Source organism: Adiantum capillus-veneris, chromosome 12 (genome assembly GCF_014529385.1).
Source record: "Adiantum capillus-veneris isolate H3 chromosome 12, ASM1452938v2, whole genome shotgun sequence".
Taxonomy (NCBI): domain Eukaryota; kingdom Viridiplantae; phylum Streptophyta; class Polypodiopsida; order Polypodiales; family Pteridaceae; genus Adiantum; species Adiantum capillus-veneris.
This window is the reverse complement of record NC_140942.1, coordinates 117913815-117931947: the sequence shown is the minus strand read 5'-3', so window position 1 is coordinate 117931947 and position 18133 is coordinate 117913815. Positions and strand designations below refer to the sequence as shown.

General features: G+C 43.8%; 1 protein-coding gene across 3 annotated transcripts in view; it reads right to left on the bottom strand.

Moving 5' to 3' along the window:
- Nucleotides 1–18133, bottom strand: part of LOC147446392 (pentatricopeptide repeat-containing protein At2g33680-like) — a 25505-nt gene extending 7372 nt beyond the window's left edge. The window contains exons 1-2 of one of the 3 annotated variants that reach the window (XM_086525633.1): nucleotides 17997–18086; nucleotides 7824–8094 (exon numbers count right to left, since the gene is read on the bottom strand). The gene's annotated coding sequence lies outside the window, so the exon portion shown is untranslated. The other 2 variants (XM_086525632.1, XM_086525634.1) reach the window with 2 other exon arrangements.

Sequence of the window (18133 nt, the reverse complement as noted above, 5' to 3'; positions counted from 1 at the left end):
CTGCAGAGCATCTGGACGCAGAGTCTGAGAGTGAGACCCAACCACTCTTGTACTTTGAACTCAGATTAATACAAAAAGAAATACCGAAAGGGGCGCCAGTCTTTGGGGCCAATATCTCTAGGCACGGAACTTCACCGGGCCAGTGTAAATCTATTGTGAACTGTGAACTGTGAACTGTTTTGAAGTGGTTATTTGGTGCTGTCGCGGTCGATTCTTGACTTGGAGTGTCCAAGTCGGTTACAGTGGTATCAGAGCACGGCCGATTTCTCTTCTACGGGACACGGCACCTATGGCTTCACGCAAGGATCAGACGACTCCCTCTACATCCGGAGATGCGGAAAGGGATCACAACGAAGATTCCGGCAGAGAGTATGGCCCGCCTCGGCCTACTCAGGCGGAGCGATGAGAGATGGAGCGTTGTCAATTGATCGGCGATGCAACAAAGATGATGCCCAATTTTGCGAAGGACCCAAAATTCGCAAAATATATGAGCGAGACTTCTTTTCAGGAAGTGCACGAGCAGTGGCAGAAAACCACACCACCATCCCCGAAACCCGCTCTCAAGAAACCTTCTGTTCACAAGAAATATTCAGATAAGGAATTAGAAGAGGTGGTTGATGCACGGATTGCTCAGCTTTTTGACGCGCAAAAAAAATCTAAAAAGCACGGTAAAAAGCAGCAGAAAGGCACTGACTTCCCTGGTTATTTGGGTCGTCACTCGACATTTGATAAGGCAAAGAAACAGAAGAAGCGTGTTCGATTTGAAGAAGTACCGAGTTCTTCTTCTTCTTCTTCTGACAGTTCTTCTGGCTCTTCTGACTCGAGCGAAGAAGACAGAAAAGGCAAAAAGCGAAGCAAGAAACAACGCTTTGTAAAGGGCAAGAAAAAGGCAAAGAAGGCTAAATCTCGCCCAGTGAGTGACAGTTCTACAGAGGACTAGTCTACAGACAATTCAGACTCTGATGACGACGACTTTTATGCAAACGAGAAGAATATAAATAAAGCCAACCAGTATGACTTTCTGGAAGACAAAAGCAAGAAAGTCCAAGAGTTTAAGGAAGGTGGACAGGCGGTTAAATCTGACACTTTTTCAGGATATGAAGATGCTTCGAAGGCTTTGTCTTTTATAAGCAGTTTGACATCGCTTTCGCGGGAGGACGCTACTCAGAGCACTCTAAGATTCGGAGAGCTGCCTCTTATTTTAAGGGGAATGCTCGAACTTGGTGGTCCACGCTTCTTTTAAACAAGTCTGCGCCAATTAAATGGTTGAAATTTAAGAATCTTTTTATTTCTTCTTGGCTGACTCAAGAGTATGAACGCGATATACGAGCTGCTTGGAACCATCTTTGCATGACCAAGAGAGATACACTGGACGCTTATTGCGAGAGATTTTGGAGCTCTTTTCTACCCGCCTCTTCATTCAAGAAGATCTCGTTCAGAGAACAGATTGAGCGGTTTACCTTGGGTCTACCTACAGAGATCCGAGATCACTGCTTGGAACATAAGTCAGCTTCTATTCAGGAGTTGATGAGTCATGCAAAACGGGGTTTTGCCATTCACTCTGGCAGTCTGACCTACACCACCGATGAGGTCATGACACAACGAGCCGAACAGACTTCAGCGAATGAAAGTAGAAAGAGAAAGAGCAACCCAGAAAAGAAGGATGCACAATCCAAGCTTACTCCTCAGGAGAGAGCTCGCTTCATCAAGGAGGGGAAGTGCTTTGGATGCGGGGAACATGGACATATCTTTGCGAAGTGCCCTAAAAAGGCACAAAAGGAACAGAATGACAAGGACGACGAAAGGCCTGAGAGTTCGAGAGCATTTGAGGAATGTGGAAGAAAAGGCAAGATGAAAACAGGACTGGTTCCAGATTGTGTGGGTACCGATCCCAACACCATGGACGAGCGTACAGAACTTTGCCGAGCTTGGGGCAAAGTGAAAGACCAAGAGGCCTTGATCTTCTTTGATGGAGGAGCCAAGGCCAACTTCATTTCACCGGAATTGGCGGCGCGGCTCGAGATCACTCCCGATCGGATGAGACCACTTGCGGAGGCTGTTCTAGTGGCACCCGGCAGGGACGTAGCCATTACACCTGCCATTGGCAAACTTCAGTTGCATTGTCAGGGGTATTTGGGGCATGAGGACTTTTACATAATCCTATGGAAAGTTGTGATGTTCTCTTGGGAATTCCCTGGTACCACAAGAACAACGCCGTGGTCGATTATCCGGCGAGGAAAGCAACATTGACTATAGAGAAGGGCAGAACCATTGTACTTGACATTAAACTGAAGGGCGAGTCTGTCCCTATAAATTAATGAAATCCAGTCTGTTTGTTTACTCGATCTTTATGAAAGAAGTGAGTGATGAGGATAGGACAAATATGTCTAAACTTGATAAAGAACGCCAAGATTTTCTCCACTCTCACGCCGATTGCTTCTCAGAGGGCCTACCAGGCCAGTTACCACCTGCTCGTCCTGAAGATCATACCATTGATCTGATACCTGGAAGCACACCACCGAACCAGCCACCTTATCGTGTGAGCCGAGCACAGAATGAAGAGATTATGAACCAAGTGAAAGACCTCTTGGAAAAGGGTCTTGTCCAGCCTAGTACTTTGTCGTATTGCTCTCAAGTGTTGTTGGTTTTGAAGAAAGACAGATCTTGGAGAATGTGTATCGATTATAGAGCTCTCAACAAAATCACCATCAAGAACAGATTTTCGATTCCTAGGATCGATGATACACTTCATGATTACAGGGATCCTTGTGCTTTAGCAAGATTGATTTGAAGAGTGGATATCATTATATTAGAATCGTGCCGAGAGACGTCTACAAGACAGCTTTTCGGACGACTTTTGGGTTGTTTGAGTTTTTGGTGATGCCTTTTGGCTTAACCAATGCTCCTGCGACATTTAACTGGATGATGGACAGGATTTTTCGAGAGTACAAACTATTTGTTGGCACGTTCTTTGATGATATCATTGTATTCTCCAAGAATGAGGCAGAACATAGAGATCATCTGCTTCAGGTCTTTCAGGCATTACGAGATCACAAGTTAGTGATTAATGCAAAGAAAAGTGAATTTTTCCTATCAGAGATACACTTTTTGGGACACATTGTCTCAGCAGTGGGAGTGCAAATGGATCCGGCCGAGATAGAGACTATCTGTGATTGGCCCGATTTGAAGAATGTCCATGAAGTTAGAAGCTTCTTGGGACTGTGTTCCTACTACAAGCGGTTCATTCGAAATTTTGCAGAGGTTGCTTCCCCTTTGCATATCTTGACACAGAAAGGAGTCCCTTTCTCGTGAGGACCCACAGAGGTGACTACCTTTCAAACATTGAAAGAGAAATTGACTACGGGACAAGTTTTGACTTTGCCGGACTAGCAGAAGTCATTTGAAGTATATTGTGATGCTTGTGGTCGTAGTTTAAGTGCGTTCTTAATGCAAGAAGGCCATGTCATTGCTTACGAGAGCCAATTGTTCTCAAGGCCGGAAATGACAACACATATTTATGAGAAAGAGCTTTTGGCGATTATCCATGCTCTTACTCAGTGGCGGCATTACCTACTCGAATCTTTATAGACCATCAGAGTTTGCGCTACTTCTCGTCACAGAAGCAGCTATCGGAAAAGCAGATGCAGTAGACAAACATCTTGTCACAATTTCACTTCCAGATTGTCCATGTTCAGGGGGACAGAAGATTGTGGTGGCAGATGCTTTTGTCTCAGAAGCCGTTGGTTCTAGCTATTTCCGCGATACATCATAGGAGCTTCGAGGATATGGTCGACCAGCATGCCACAGATACAGATTTTGCAGACATTTTCACACGGATACAGGATGGGGAGACAGTAGCGGGATATTCCATTCGGGATGGCTACTTGATGAGAAAAACCACGTTGTGCGTTACACAGCCATTGAGGGAAAAGGTTATGACTGAATGCCACCGTCCACCTTTTACGGGTCACCCCGGCATTGCTACCACCATGAAAGGGATAGAGAGAGACTTCTTTTGGCCGAGACTCAAGAAGGATGTGGAAGAGTTTGTGCACAGTTGCTTGGTATGCCAGAAGGTCAAGTTTGACAGGCATAAAGCAAAGGGATTGTTACAGCCTTTACCCATACCCACCCGCCCCTGGGAAAGTATTGCAATGGATTTCATTTTTGATCTCTCGAGAACACAGAGTGGTCACGATAGTATCTCGACTGTTATTGACAGATTTAGCAAGCAGGCTCATTTCATTCCAGTAAAGAAAACAGTCAAGCCGGATCACTTAGCGAGATTGTTTGTGGCCCAGATCTTCAAATTACATGGCATGCCTGAGACGATTGTCTCCGATAGGGACCCTAGATTTACGAGTTTGTTTTGGAAGGCAAGTTGGGAGAACATTGGCACGCGGCTGCAGTTCTCGTCATCGTTCCACCCGCAGACCGACGAGCAATCTGAGATTGCCAATTCAGTGGTTTTAGATTTATTGAAGTCAATATATCTCGGATCAAAAGACTCAATGGGAAAAGTACTTACCTTTGGTGGAATTTGCCTACAATAACACGATACACTCTTCGACGGGGAAGGTGCCATTTGAGATTGTTGAAGGTGCTGCAAAGGTTCCAACCTTCCTAAGCACAAAAGATAAGATTTTTGAAGCAGATGAGTATACGCGCGACTTAGACACGGCTTTTGCCCAGTTCCGCGAGGCTTTGCAGAAATCTCAAGAACGAAAGAAAAAGGCAGCGGATCGCCATCGTCGCGATTTGAAATTGAAGGAGGATGATTGGGTGCTCTTACGTTTTGAGAAGGCACGCCTGAGAAAGAAAAAGGAAAAGGAGAGGCTTTTTCCAAAGCTTAGTATGCGATACTACGGACCTTTCCAGATCTCTGAAAAGATAAATGATGTCTCCTTCCGACTGAAACTGCCTGACACTTGGAGGATTCACAATGCATTTCATGTGAGTCTCTTGAAACCTTTTAAAGGGGATGGGTCTGATGATGGGAAGCCTAATGAGCAACCCGAGGTGGAAGAAAACGAGGAGATCCTTGTTCCTAAACAGATTTTGGCACATAAGAATACGAAGAATAAAGGTAAGTCCGAAGGCAATTCTTGGTTAAGTTCAAGAACTATCCTGCATTGGATGCGAAGTAGATGGAGGAGGAGGACCTAGCAGATACTCCTCAAATTGTGAAACTTTATCTCGAAGCTTTTGGTTTAGCATAGTCTACTCCAATGGAACCCAGAATTCAGCTTGGCTGGAGATCTGGTGCAGTGGGATGCACAAGAGGGGAGTTACTCCGCTCCTTTGTCAACAGATGCCGCGATTTTGATACTAGAGTCACTGATGTCTCTTTGAGCTTCAGGGATACTGAGAGCTGACAGTTTTCTGCTATATGACTTTATGAAATGGAATTTCTGAATATGATATTGATTTGTTCTTGACTTCTTTTTCAGTGCAGGAACTGATAGACGAAATGACTGCAGCATTTTGGTCTATTTGATCTCGAATAGACATGGTTGCAATAGGGGTTAGTCAATCAGGCATCAATGAGGTCCCGACTGGATCTAGATGCAATTGCTAGCTACATTGCCGATAAATCATGATCTAAGATCCGAATGAATGTTGAATGTCATGTGATGTCCTGTAATGTGATTGTCGCTTGGTATATGTGCTAGTTGTGTGTTCCTAGTGCGTAGGTACTAACAGTCAATGTCTGCTAAGACTGTTTATGCCTTCTGTCTGTTTTGCAGGAGTAATCGAGGGCGATTACAATGCTTTCAAGAGGAGGGTATGTCACAAAGAGACGAAGTGGCTAACCTAACCTGCTGAAAATCCTAACCCTAACCCTAAACCTAAAAGACAGCAGGGAAAAGCAACCGGATGCTGACGTGGCATCGTACAACAGATTCCATAAAACACAGCGCGTTTCAAGCTGGACTGTATGGCAGGATTGTAAATCTCTGTCTGACCATCTCACTGTGGATAAAAAGCCAATGAAAAATTCAACTTAGTGCAAAAATTTTCAAAGAGTGCGCGCCAAAAATTGGACGTGAACTTAACATCCCTATCTGAAACAATCGATTTTGGGAAACCACAGAGGGGGTACCAATGCTTTATAAACAATCGTGCCATATCTTGCGCAGTGACCGTGGCCTTACAAGAAATCAACATACAAAACTTGTTGAAACGATCAACAATTGTCAAACATTGAGTGTTCCTTGAATGCAAACTAGGTGGAAGGTTAGTCACAAAATCCATGGAAATATCTTGAAAAGGTTCATCGCGAATAGGCAGCGGAAGCAAGAGGCCTTGCTGCTTACCTCGAGGAGCTTTTACCTTTTGACATATACTGCACTGTGTGACATAACGAAACACATCCTTTCGCATTTTAGGCAAATAAAAGAATCTTTCTATTTTTTCCAAAGTGGTGTTCATTCCCCTGTGCCCACCCGTAAGAGAGTCATGTACATCATGCAATATGGTTGGCCTGAGAGAGGGCAACACACATAAACGTTCATGAAAATACAACAAACCATCACGAATGAGATAGTTGCTTGGTCCTTGGGAAGCAAGAGCCTGCAACCATTGCTTACCAAACTTGGAATCCACATACTCGTTCTTCGTGCTGTCGAAAGACACACCCTGAATAGAAACTGTGGATCTTGACTCAGAGCCAAAATCTGTCCTTTGCGACTCAACGCATCTGCAAACAGGGTTAGCTTTTCTAGGAACATACTCAATCAAATCTCCAAATTGCTCAAAAAATTGTGACCACCGTGCTTGGCGATCACTCCAATGTGCACTAACTTGAGGGCTTGATGATCTCTGCGAACTGTAAACTTTCTACCATACAGAAAATGCTTCCAATGCTTAAGAGAGTGAATAACAGACAAAAGTTCTTTATCATAAACTCAATAGTTCTTTTCTGCACTATTGAGCTTCCAGCTAAGGAAAGCTACTGGACGACCATGCTGCTGAAGCACAGCGTCGATAGCGACATTGCTCGCATCCGTCCATACCTCAAAGGTGTCATCCCAAGAGGCAAGGATAAGACACGGTGCTTCTGTCACCGCAACCTTGAGAGCAGCGAAAGCCTCAATGGCTGTCTCGGGCAAGTCTACGTGGTGACGGCGAGTCTTTACCCCTTTCAAAACATCAATCATAGGTACGACAATGCGTGCAAAATTCTCTAGTGCGAACTGTATGCTTGACATAAACCAAGAAAAGAATGCACATCATATACAGTTTTGGGCAAATCCCGATAACGTACATGTTCCACCTTCGCGGGGTCTAGCTTGATGCCTTTTGCAGAAATGATATAACCCAAATAAGTGACTTCAGTGAGAAAAAACTCAGATTTCTTAGCTACAATGTACAACTGACACTCATCCAAACGGGTTAGTACTCTTTCGACATCCTTTTCATGTTGTTCCCACGATGCAGAAAAAATAAGAATGTCATCAAGAAAGATAAACACACATACACCAACCATATCGCCGAAACGGCCTACCATGAGAAGATTAAATGTATCCACGACACCTGTCAATCCAAAAGGCATAACAACATACTCCCATTGCCCTCGCTCAATGCAAAAAGCAGTCTTGAAGATGTCGCCTTTGAATACCTGTACCTGATGGTATCGACTCTTGAGATCGACCTTGCTGAAAACCTTTGCCCCATTGAGCCTATCAAGGATATACTCATTGCGAAGCATCAGAAACTTATTCTTGAAATCATCTTGTTCAAAGCCCTGTATAATCAACACACAAACGAGACAAACCATCCTTCTTGCGAACAAAAAAAATAGGAGCAACAAAAGGACTTACACTAAGACGTATGAATCCTCTAGCCACCAACTCCGTAAGTTGTCGCTCTAACTCTTCCTCCTGTGTCTTGTTCAAACGGTAGGGAGCCTTCCTGACAGGCTGCGCCCCCTCCATAAGCTCGATGCGATGGTCCTTCGGCCGCTCGGGTGGAAGATCATCCTGCAAAAAGAGATGCTTAAACTAAATACTTGCCTTGAGCCTGAATGCTCTTGGAAACTGGAGCAGTATAGATGAATGCCGCTTGTGCTCCTCGTCGTAGTTCACGCTTTACCTGCACATGAGAAATGAAAGAATGCAGACCCTCTTCAGCACGAATGATGATGGGTGAGTCAGTCTTGGCATTTAATATGAGAGTGTTGGCCTCCCAATCAATGAGAGGGTTATGCTCCCGAAACCATCTAATGCCCAAAAGCATATCACATCCTGAAAGAGGAGACACAAGAAATTTCCTTCGAAAAGCAGCTTGTTGAACTGTAAACAACACATCAGGACACTCTTTCGTGATGAGAGAGTCCATACCAGGAGCGAAGCCAGAGACCTCAAGAGGAGATTTCTGACTAACCTCTAGGTGGGCTCTCTCAACAAGAGATACACTAATCACATCATGCATACTGCCTGGATCAAACAATATGATAAAACGTTGACCCTTTACATGACCATAACACTTCATGAAAGACTCATCAATGTGTGTATCAAAGACATGAGAAGATTCAGCTTGGTTCATTAAAGTGCTTGTGATTGCTGTGGGTGCCTTAGCTTCTTTAGGTGGGGCTGTCTTAGGACAAGCCTTCTTGATGTGACCCTTGACGTGACATTGATAATATCTACCTTCCTTAGCATAAATCACTTGTTCTTCAGCCATTATGTATCCTCCTATAATTCCTTCTGCAGCTTTTTCATACGGGGTTAGCTTAGGTTTTATAGGTGCTTTAGCTTTACCCCAAGGTTGTAAGGTACGTAGTATTCGGTACGTGTTCGGTACGTACTGTACGTTGTACCGTATGGATTGGGCCATAAGGTACGTAAAATTCGTAGTATATTTTTTAAAAGCTAAAAATACAAAGAATTTCAAATTTATATACAACCTATCTAGTTTAAAAACACTACACAATACTTAAACATAGCCACAACTTTCAAAAAACACTTAAAATCACCCCACAAGTTAAGTAACCGCTAGATAACTCTGCAACACAATTAACGCACACTTCCAAGTTGAATACAAAACTTACAATCTTTCGCGAGGTCAGGACTCTAGAGTGCCTCCTTGCAGACTCCAAACACAAAGAGAAGGAGGGAGGGAGGGAGAAAGAACCTTATCGGTGGCGGCAAATCCTTCCTTGGTCTCTGTGCAGAGACTCTGTTCTACTCTCTGATTCTCTGTTGTGATAATAACCAGTATAGGATAGGTGGACTTATTAAAGGCCTCGCCCACCTAATCCAACCACGGGGAATAGGCACTGTTGGCGATTTTTTTTTTCCAGAGGTTTATTTTTTCATAGGTTTTTTTTTTTTTTTTTTTTTTTTTTTTTTTTTTGTACGTACGGAATCGTACGGTGCGTACGGACGTACCGTACGGTACGGAACCATACCGTACGTACGTACGGAAACAACCTTGCTTTACCCTTAGATTCATTGTTAGAGTTCTTGTCCAAAGGATTAGAGGAAGATGGGCTTCTTACCGTTCTTACCATTCTGCGGGTTTTGAGAAGTCTGAGAGGTTGCTTGAGAAGTCTTGTTCTCCTTAGGCTTTCCCTTATTGTGCTTCTATCTCCTGTGCGAGAGCAATCGCTACCGCCTTGTTGAGATCGATTGAATCAAGTACCTCCACATCAAACTTGATATACTCATCCAATCCATAAAGGAATGCCTCCTTGCGCTCCGCATCCGATTTGCGTAACTGAGTGCCGAGCTGCAAAACACGATTAAAGAAAGACATAACTGGCATACCATTTTGCTTAAGAGCACGCCAATCGTCCTTCAATCATGCAAGGTACTGAGGTGGCATAAACCGCGCCTTGAGCTTGTCTTGAAAGTCGGCCTTATTGAAAGAAGGGGCACGCCATCCTCGGCTTCCTCTAGGTGCGCGGCTAACTGTGCCTCTTGCCATGCGTGGTACCAATTAATGGCATCACCGGCAAGGTACATGGCTACCGTCAAAACATTGCTATTGCCTGTCTTCTTAATTGTCGCAAAATAAGCATTAAATTTATGCAACCAAGAATGAATAACAGTAGCATCCATCTTAGCATCATACTTACTGAAAGTCAACTTCTTTGTGACTGGGTTGTTGGAGTCTGAATCTCGGCTTGCGCCACTTGATGAACTACCAACATCTTTGGTTGGCTCGGACTTCGAGCCGAGAACATGCCGTATAAACTCTTGCATGCGTCGTTCACTCTGTGCCGCACGCTCTGCCTGTCTTTCTTCGGCCTCCAAGCGCGCTCGATCACGCTCACGCTCAAAGGCAACACAATTTGCTTCTTGTTGTGCCATCATTTCCATCATCGATTTGACCAAAGCCTCCATAGGATTCGGTACAACTCGTTGCGTAAATGGGGAAGGAGGAGGGTCGGAAGAACCTCCTGGTGGGGAAAACTCTTATGCACCACTTCCATGCTCACCACCTCCATGCGAAGTATCCATTCCGCTTTGAGTGATGACCATACACTTGAAGTCTTGGGTTCTTAAGTTCACGAGCAACTTGGGTTCTTGTGGGTCTTAGGTTCTTGAGGGTCTTGAGATTCTTGAGGTTTTTGGGTTCTTGAGGTTCTTCTTTCGCTTGCAATCTGTGTTAGAGAAGGATCTTCTCTTCACCCGAGTTCTGCTCTTTTCCGCGGGCGCACCCCTTAGCGGCCTTGCACTCACACCAAGGTTGCTTTTTCCAACCTCACGTCGATTGGCCGGCCGCTAGGTGTACGGTTCGCTCTCAATGAGTGAAAAGAGACACAAGGGGAGGCTGGACAAGCCCTTGTTTCTTGGGTTTCCTGTCACTCTTCAAAAACACGATTAGGAATCGACACGACCAAGAGAACTTGGGTCACATGCGACCGCAACAAGCAAAAAAAATTCTTGTGGTTCTTTCCTTGAGTGATACAGAACACTGTCAAAGCTCTGATACCAATGTAAGGTTTAGCGGAATGAATGTTGAACTTTGCTCAAGATGAGTGCTCCGAGTTGTGCTCAAGGTTCCTTTTACTTAGGGAAGGGAGAGCCTTCCGTTCTTTAATGATAAGAGTGCAAGTGATCACAAACAAAGTGGATGCACACTGTGAATGAAGGTGCTGAGACTGAGAGATAGAGAGAGAAGAGAATACGACACCGGAAAGTTGTAAAACCCTCCTCCAAGGGGCCCTCCCTCGATGGTGAGAGAGGTCTACACTATTGATTGCACAAATCTAGTACAAGTGTAGATGCGAAGCTAAGTGATGCTAATGCGGGAAACTGAATGCTTCGAAGGCGACGGTGATGATGACGACGACCTATAACTGCTGCTGTGGCCTTGAATGCTGAAAACACCTGACTCCTTGCTACTTCCAAAGACGTTGATTGGCTGTTGACAAAACGCTGAGTTGCTGACTGTATTTACTTGAAAAAACGTTGTTCCTGCTGCAGTTTTATTCGTTGAATTGCTGCTGGAAACGCTGGCCGGATGGGGCTGAATCGCTGCTGCAAAACGCTGGTCTATGGCTGCTGAAATCGCCAAGTGTAGGGGGCTGAAATTGCTGTCTTGAAGGCTTTCAAAACGCTGAAGTGGATGCTTGGAATGATGATGCACACTGTCCCAAAAACGGTGCCTGTGCCCGTGGAAGGGCTGCTGAAAACGCTAGGTTAGTCTTGTGAAAAAACGCCAGCCTAAGGGGGGATCTTGCTTGAGAGATAGAGGGAGGAACCTGCTGCAAAGGAACCTGCTGCAACCTGTGTCTATGTTCTCCTTGCTCTTCTGTCAGAAATGCTAGCACTAGGGATTGCTTACAAATTTACTTAGTCAAATTGCCCTACCCAATTCCCAACAAAAGTCACTTAAAAATAGTAAGTGAAAAATGTCAAAAATAGGGAAAATAGGTTCTGTGCACAGGAAAATGCTCCTGATGAATTCTGATGGTAATGTTGATGATCATGCTGTGTGCAACCAGAGGATATGCATCTACTCTAAGTGCCTGGGCATGCACGGTCTACGAACAAACTCACAAAAGTGTCAGAACACTTCCTAAGCTAGACTAACTGGACTGAACCCAACCCTTGTCATGCTGTAGCTTGTCCACGGACACATAGGGTTGGATGTGTCACGTGACACTTTTCTTATAAGATTCCACACAAAAAGAAAATATGACGCAGAAGTTGGACACAGCACTAGGGACCAGAAGATTGGATGGTTCCCCCCTTGTTTTCTTATTACTTTTGAACAATTACAAGCACATTACTTCGAATCAGCATATGCTGCTCGTATCCAAAAACTATTATGTTGCATAAGAGCCTATTGACTGAATTTTTTCATACCTGTAGCCGTGAACAGCTAAGTCTGCTTCGCAATAAGAATTTCCATGTGGGCGAGATGCCCACACGTTTTCCTCTTGGCTGAATTTTACTTCTCGAACGCGTCAAAGTGCTGAATTCTTCATGGGCAGCAGTTGCTGCGCTTGTCTAAGTGCAAGTTTTCCCCACAAGCACACACACAAGCTCCTATGGTTGCACTCTACCTCCGCCGTAGGCTTCACAGCCTTTGCACAGCCTACACGAACTCCAAAGCAAGAAAATCGTGAGAGAGAGAAAGAGCGGGCTGAACTGAGAGTGGATAGAGAAGGCTCCGTGTGTGAGTGCAAACTGTTGTAGAGCCTCCTTAGATGATAGCACTACCTGTCTTTATGCCTTGCGAGTGATTGCTCTAGCCATCTAGCACTCCATACGAGAGAGAGAGAGAGAGAGTTCGAAAAATAGAAAACGCTTGCTGATAGAGTTTTCTCACACTGAGATGGGTTTTTTTTAAGTTTATTAATGATGGTTGCGTTCAAACTGACCAGCCACTGAAACCTTTGCACTTTAAAAAGGCATTAAATCTCACTTTTCTGGCCAATCTGGGGCATTATCAACCCGGTATCTCTTCCGACTCAATCTGCCGGCTCCGACTAGGTCATATTTCCACTATCTCCGACCTGCCACTTCGTGGGCGGTCTCCGCAAAAACTATTACATTTCAGCTTTTCTGAGCGAACTGGGGACACCATCTTATTCATGTCCCTTGTGTTGAACTATTCTGCACTGCGTCCGGCTACTATTCTACTTATCATACTTACTATCCAGACTTGGACAAATTTCCATATGGGGCATTGCACCGTAAAATTCACCCATTCATGATTGGTATCAATATATTCATAAATTCATTTTGTGTGCACAAAAATCATTTTCATTTAACTGTAGCCGTAGCTAAAAATATTACATCCTTATGGCTTCTGAACAATTGCCCTAAACTGTAAGGCTTCATGATACTAATGCAAGATGTCTAGGAAACCTTGCAATTCTGATTCCGTCATCCACTGAGCATCTAGAGGGGAGTAATTCTTAAACTTTACGAAGTACCGACGATGAGTTCGTCCAGAATTTAGTTGGTAGCTCCTGATGGTGTATGAGTTGTTCTGGAAGAACTATTTCTTCAAATTCTTCTACCTCATGGGGTTCTTCACTAACCGGTGCTACAGGAGGCTCGCCAACAAAAGGTCGTAGAAGGCTCATGTGAAAAGCTTTATGAATTTTTCAATTCTCTGGAAGATCCAATCTCAATGCTAGCTCATTTATCTATTCTATTATCTTAGATGGGCCATAATATCTGTTGAAAAGTTTTACAATGTAAAACTTTCCCTTTCTCATAGGCATGTTCTTGTCTGAGGGCTTAATCTGAAAAATGCTGGCCGATCTGCTACGATGGGCTGAATTCTGAAAAACTCTGGCTAAACTGGTACGATGGGCTGAAAACTGACGGCAATGCAATTTGCTACTTATGGCTGAAAACGTTGGTGGGCTGCATGTACTAATGAAAAACGCCGTGCTGATGACGAAACTGCTAGCAAAAACGCTAGAGATGTTGAGGTACTGGTGCTGGTATTGAGGTACTGACTTATGCTTGAGAAGCGACCCGTAAGATCACACATATATGGGGTAAAAGCTAGGTCGAGCAATCCAAAAATCCCACGATTCTAAAAATGATGCAAAAATGCTACTTAATAATAAGTTGACGGACTATTGGTAAGAGGTGATTCACATGCAGATAAATACCTAGGCTAGGTACTAATGCAATTTTATGGGAACACTCCCCAATGCCTACACGTAGCACACATTGGCTATGCTTATGTGCAATCAGAGGGTATGCAACTAATCTAAAGTGCCTCGACATGCACGTCTTGCGTATAGGATCACAAGGGTGCTAGAACACTTCCTAGAAATAGGAGTCAGCTTGTCCACATGCACATAGGGTTAGATGTGCACATGACAAAATTTGTCCATCGCATGTGTTTCTCAAACAACTTGGTTTGTGTAAGAAAGTATCACAAGGTTTGATTATCTGTTTGGACAACAAAATCAGCCCCTGGCAGATAGTGTTTCCAACTAGTAAGAGAGTGAATTACTACCAACAATTCTTTCTCATAAACTAGCAAGTTCTTTTCAGCTTTCAAGAATTCTGCTCTCATATGCCACTACTCAATCATTTTGCATTAGAACTGCACCACACATGCATCACATTGAACCACGTAAGGTTTCAAAAGATCTGGCAAATTGATTACCAGATCCAAAGCCTTCTTTTCTTTTAAGTGTTTAAAGGCTAAAATTTCCTTGGTTGTTGTAACGTGCAGTGGAAGTGAATGTTTAACTTTGCTCAAGATGAGTGCTCCGAACTGTGCTCAAGGGTTCCTTTTACTTACGGAAGGGAGAGCCTTCCGTTCCTTTAGTAAGAGAGTGCAATGGACACAAATAAAGTGGTGAACACTGTGAATGAAGGTACTGAGACTGAGAGAGAGAGAGAGAGAGAGAGAGAGAGAGAGAGAGAGAAGAATACGACACTAGAATGTTGTCAAACCCTCCTCCGAAGGCCCCACTCTCTATGGCAAGAGCGATCTACTATTGATTGCACAAATCTCTACAATGCTTGGACTTGCCGACGATGTCGACGACGACGAGACGGGCTGAAATCTGCAAATCTTTATCTACTGAATTCTGACTCTATGTCGGTGACGATGTCGATGGTGACTATGCAACAACGCCCTGAAATGCAGATGCTAAAATCTACGTTTTCCGGGATGAATCTGCAAACTACGCGGGATCTGACCGTGCGACGAGGATCTGTTGTGGGAAGGTGAGATCTGCAAGGTTTGGGACTTATGGTGCGGAGTCTTGATGCTGAAAACTGAAAACGCTGGTCTACTTGTTGATCCTGTCACGAAGATCTCCAAAAACGCTGAGATGCCAGGCTAATGCAAAAACGCTAGGGCTGATTTAAGCTCTGTTGTGGAAACGCTGTAAATCTGCTGATGCAAACTACTAACGCTACGGCTGATCTATCCTCTGTTGTCGCCAGGCTGCTGCAAATGCAAAAATGTTGGCTGATCTGGGTGCAAAACGCTAGGCTTTCTTGTAGATGCAAAAACGCTAGGCTTGTTGGGGATGCTACTCAGAAGGTGCATGTTGAACCGAAGTTCCTGCTGCCTCTTCTGCCCATAAGTGATAGCGCTAGGTTTCTTTATATATACTTACTAGAATTGCCCTACCCAGTTTTCAACAAAAGTCACTTAAAAATAATAAGTGAAAAATGTCCAAAATAGGAAAAATAGGTCTATGCATTGTAAAAATGCTCCTGATGGGTTCTGATGGAAATCTGATGGTCATGCTGTGTGCAACCAGAGGATATGCACCTAATCTAAGTGTCTGGACATGCACGGTCTGTGAACAGACTCACAAAAGTGCCAGATCACTTCCTAAGCTAGGCTAACTGAACTGAACTAAACCCATGTCATAAAGTAGCTTGTCCACGTACACAAAGGGTTAGATGTGCATGTGACAGTTGTCCACTTGAAAGTAACTCCCTTCCCTTGGTGCATGGAGTGGAGAAGCAATCTCGGCAAAACCTCTTGTAATAGGAACATGAGCCTAGAAAGATACAAATGTCATTTACGGATTTCAAATCTGACCATGACTTGATTGCTTTCATTTTAGCAGGATCCATACGTATCCCATCCTTTGAAACGATGTGCCAAAGAAAGTGAATGTCTTCCAAAAAAAATTCACTCTTCTTCGCATTAATGAGTAGCATGTTCCTGTGTAGCTCATTGAAAATTGTCGTTAAATAATCCCTAAGATAAAGACCAAATGTTGTCTTGAAAGCAACCTTATGGACATCTTTTGGCCTAATGCGTATCTGACGGTACCCACTCTTTAGATCTATCCTGCTAAACAACGCTCCCCCGAGCCAATCAAGAATATCATGTATCCTCGGTATTCTTTCAAAGCGCGGTAGTCAATGCGCATGCGCCATGAACCATTTTTATTCTGCACTAAGAGTGCAAGCGAACAAAAAGGAGATGAACTCGGCTAAATCAGCCCCTTCTCTAAAAGCTCATTGACTTGACTCATAATCTCTTTCTACTAGGCTGCACTAACCCTGTATGGTGGCCTATTCAGTGGATTACAACCTGGCACAAGATCTACTCTATGATCTTCATGTCTCTCAGGAGGTAACTCCCCTGGAAAAGAGTCCGAAAAAACATCACTAAAACCACTCAAAAAAGTTGTTCTATCTTTATCTAAGGTAAACAAATTAGATACAACTTCGTATACTTCTTTTGCAAAGATCAAGTACGTAGAAAGATGCTTCTTTATTACAAATGAAATAGAAAAAGCAAAAACAATTTCTTTACATCAAGGATATGAGTCTTTCCTCTATGTACAAGGATAATCTTTTTGTTGTAAGTATCCACTATAGCATCCAACTCGTAACACCAAGGAATACCCAATAAGACATCACAGCCCTCAAGTGGGCATAATATGAAACTTTGAATGTACAAACAAAGCTTCCCTAAAATGGGAGCAACAGGCATTGAATGGCCTGGACATGTCAAACCTACTTCACCTGTCATGCCCATTTTCTCTGCACGAATGTCCGGCTTTGATGTTAAGTCTAGTGATATGAACTTTGCACGGGTTCCTGAATCAAAGAAAACCGGTTTTGTTTGGTCACTAACTTTGCTCCAAACTCGACACAATTCTGTGGCATCCGTGTTTGGCTGATCACCAATCCTTTTCATGTGAGTCTACTATGGCCTTTTCAAGGTGAGGTGCCAGAGGACAGTGAGCCAAAAAAGCAACCTGAGGTAGAAGAAACCGAGTAGATTCTTACACCTAAGCGCATCCTATCACAAAAGGAAAGAAAAGTGAAGGGAAAGCCTGTCCAAGAGTACTTGGCAAATTCAGCAATTACCCTGCTATTGATGCGAAGTGGATGGAGGAGGAGGACTTGACTGATACTCCTCAAGGACTAGAGCTTTACCTTAGGGCTTTTGGGTTTAGCTGCAACCATTCCAATCCCAGCTAAGTCATCCATGAAACTTTTCTACTTACTCGTTCTATTCCCGCCTTTACTTTCAACTAAGTTGCACACTAGTTATTCTTCTTGACCAACGCCCTTTCGTTTAAAACTTGTAGCTATCAAGAGACAATCCTCATTTTTGAAACAAGTAGCTGGTACCATGTCCTTTGCAATAGGTGATGCGCTCCACGTAAACTTTCAAAAGTAGTTCTAATCTCTTCACGATTGGATCTAGCAATTGTCCCCAAAAGATTCATGAGACATATCTCATAACTACTCCTCGAACAACACCCACGCGTACATATCAATTTACGGTTGTCCTTGCTTTGTTCTTGAGCACTCAAATGAACCATCCTTCTCTTGAATTCAAGGGTTTCTTGTTGTCAATGTAGTCTCTCTAGGGCAGCATACCCAACAAAAAAATTTATTCCCCTGCTCTTCTTCTTCTTCTTCTTCTTCTTCTCACACGTCCATGTAAGGGAAAGGATTACTGCGCATTTGGTTTGTTTTTTCAAGAAAAAGAATCTGCTCGTGTCTCGCCTTTATTAAACATTTTGGGCGACCAGCTGCGTGGGGCAGTGATGATGTAATGAAAAGAAAACTTACCTTAGCTTGCGATTCAACATGCAAGGGCAGCAGACGCTACGCCAGGAGTGGCGGCGATTTGTATCATTTGCATTGGATGGAAATTGGTCCACGACTATTTCGCCTTAATGCACTAAACACATAAAGGCCTCTATCTT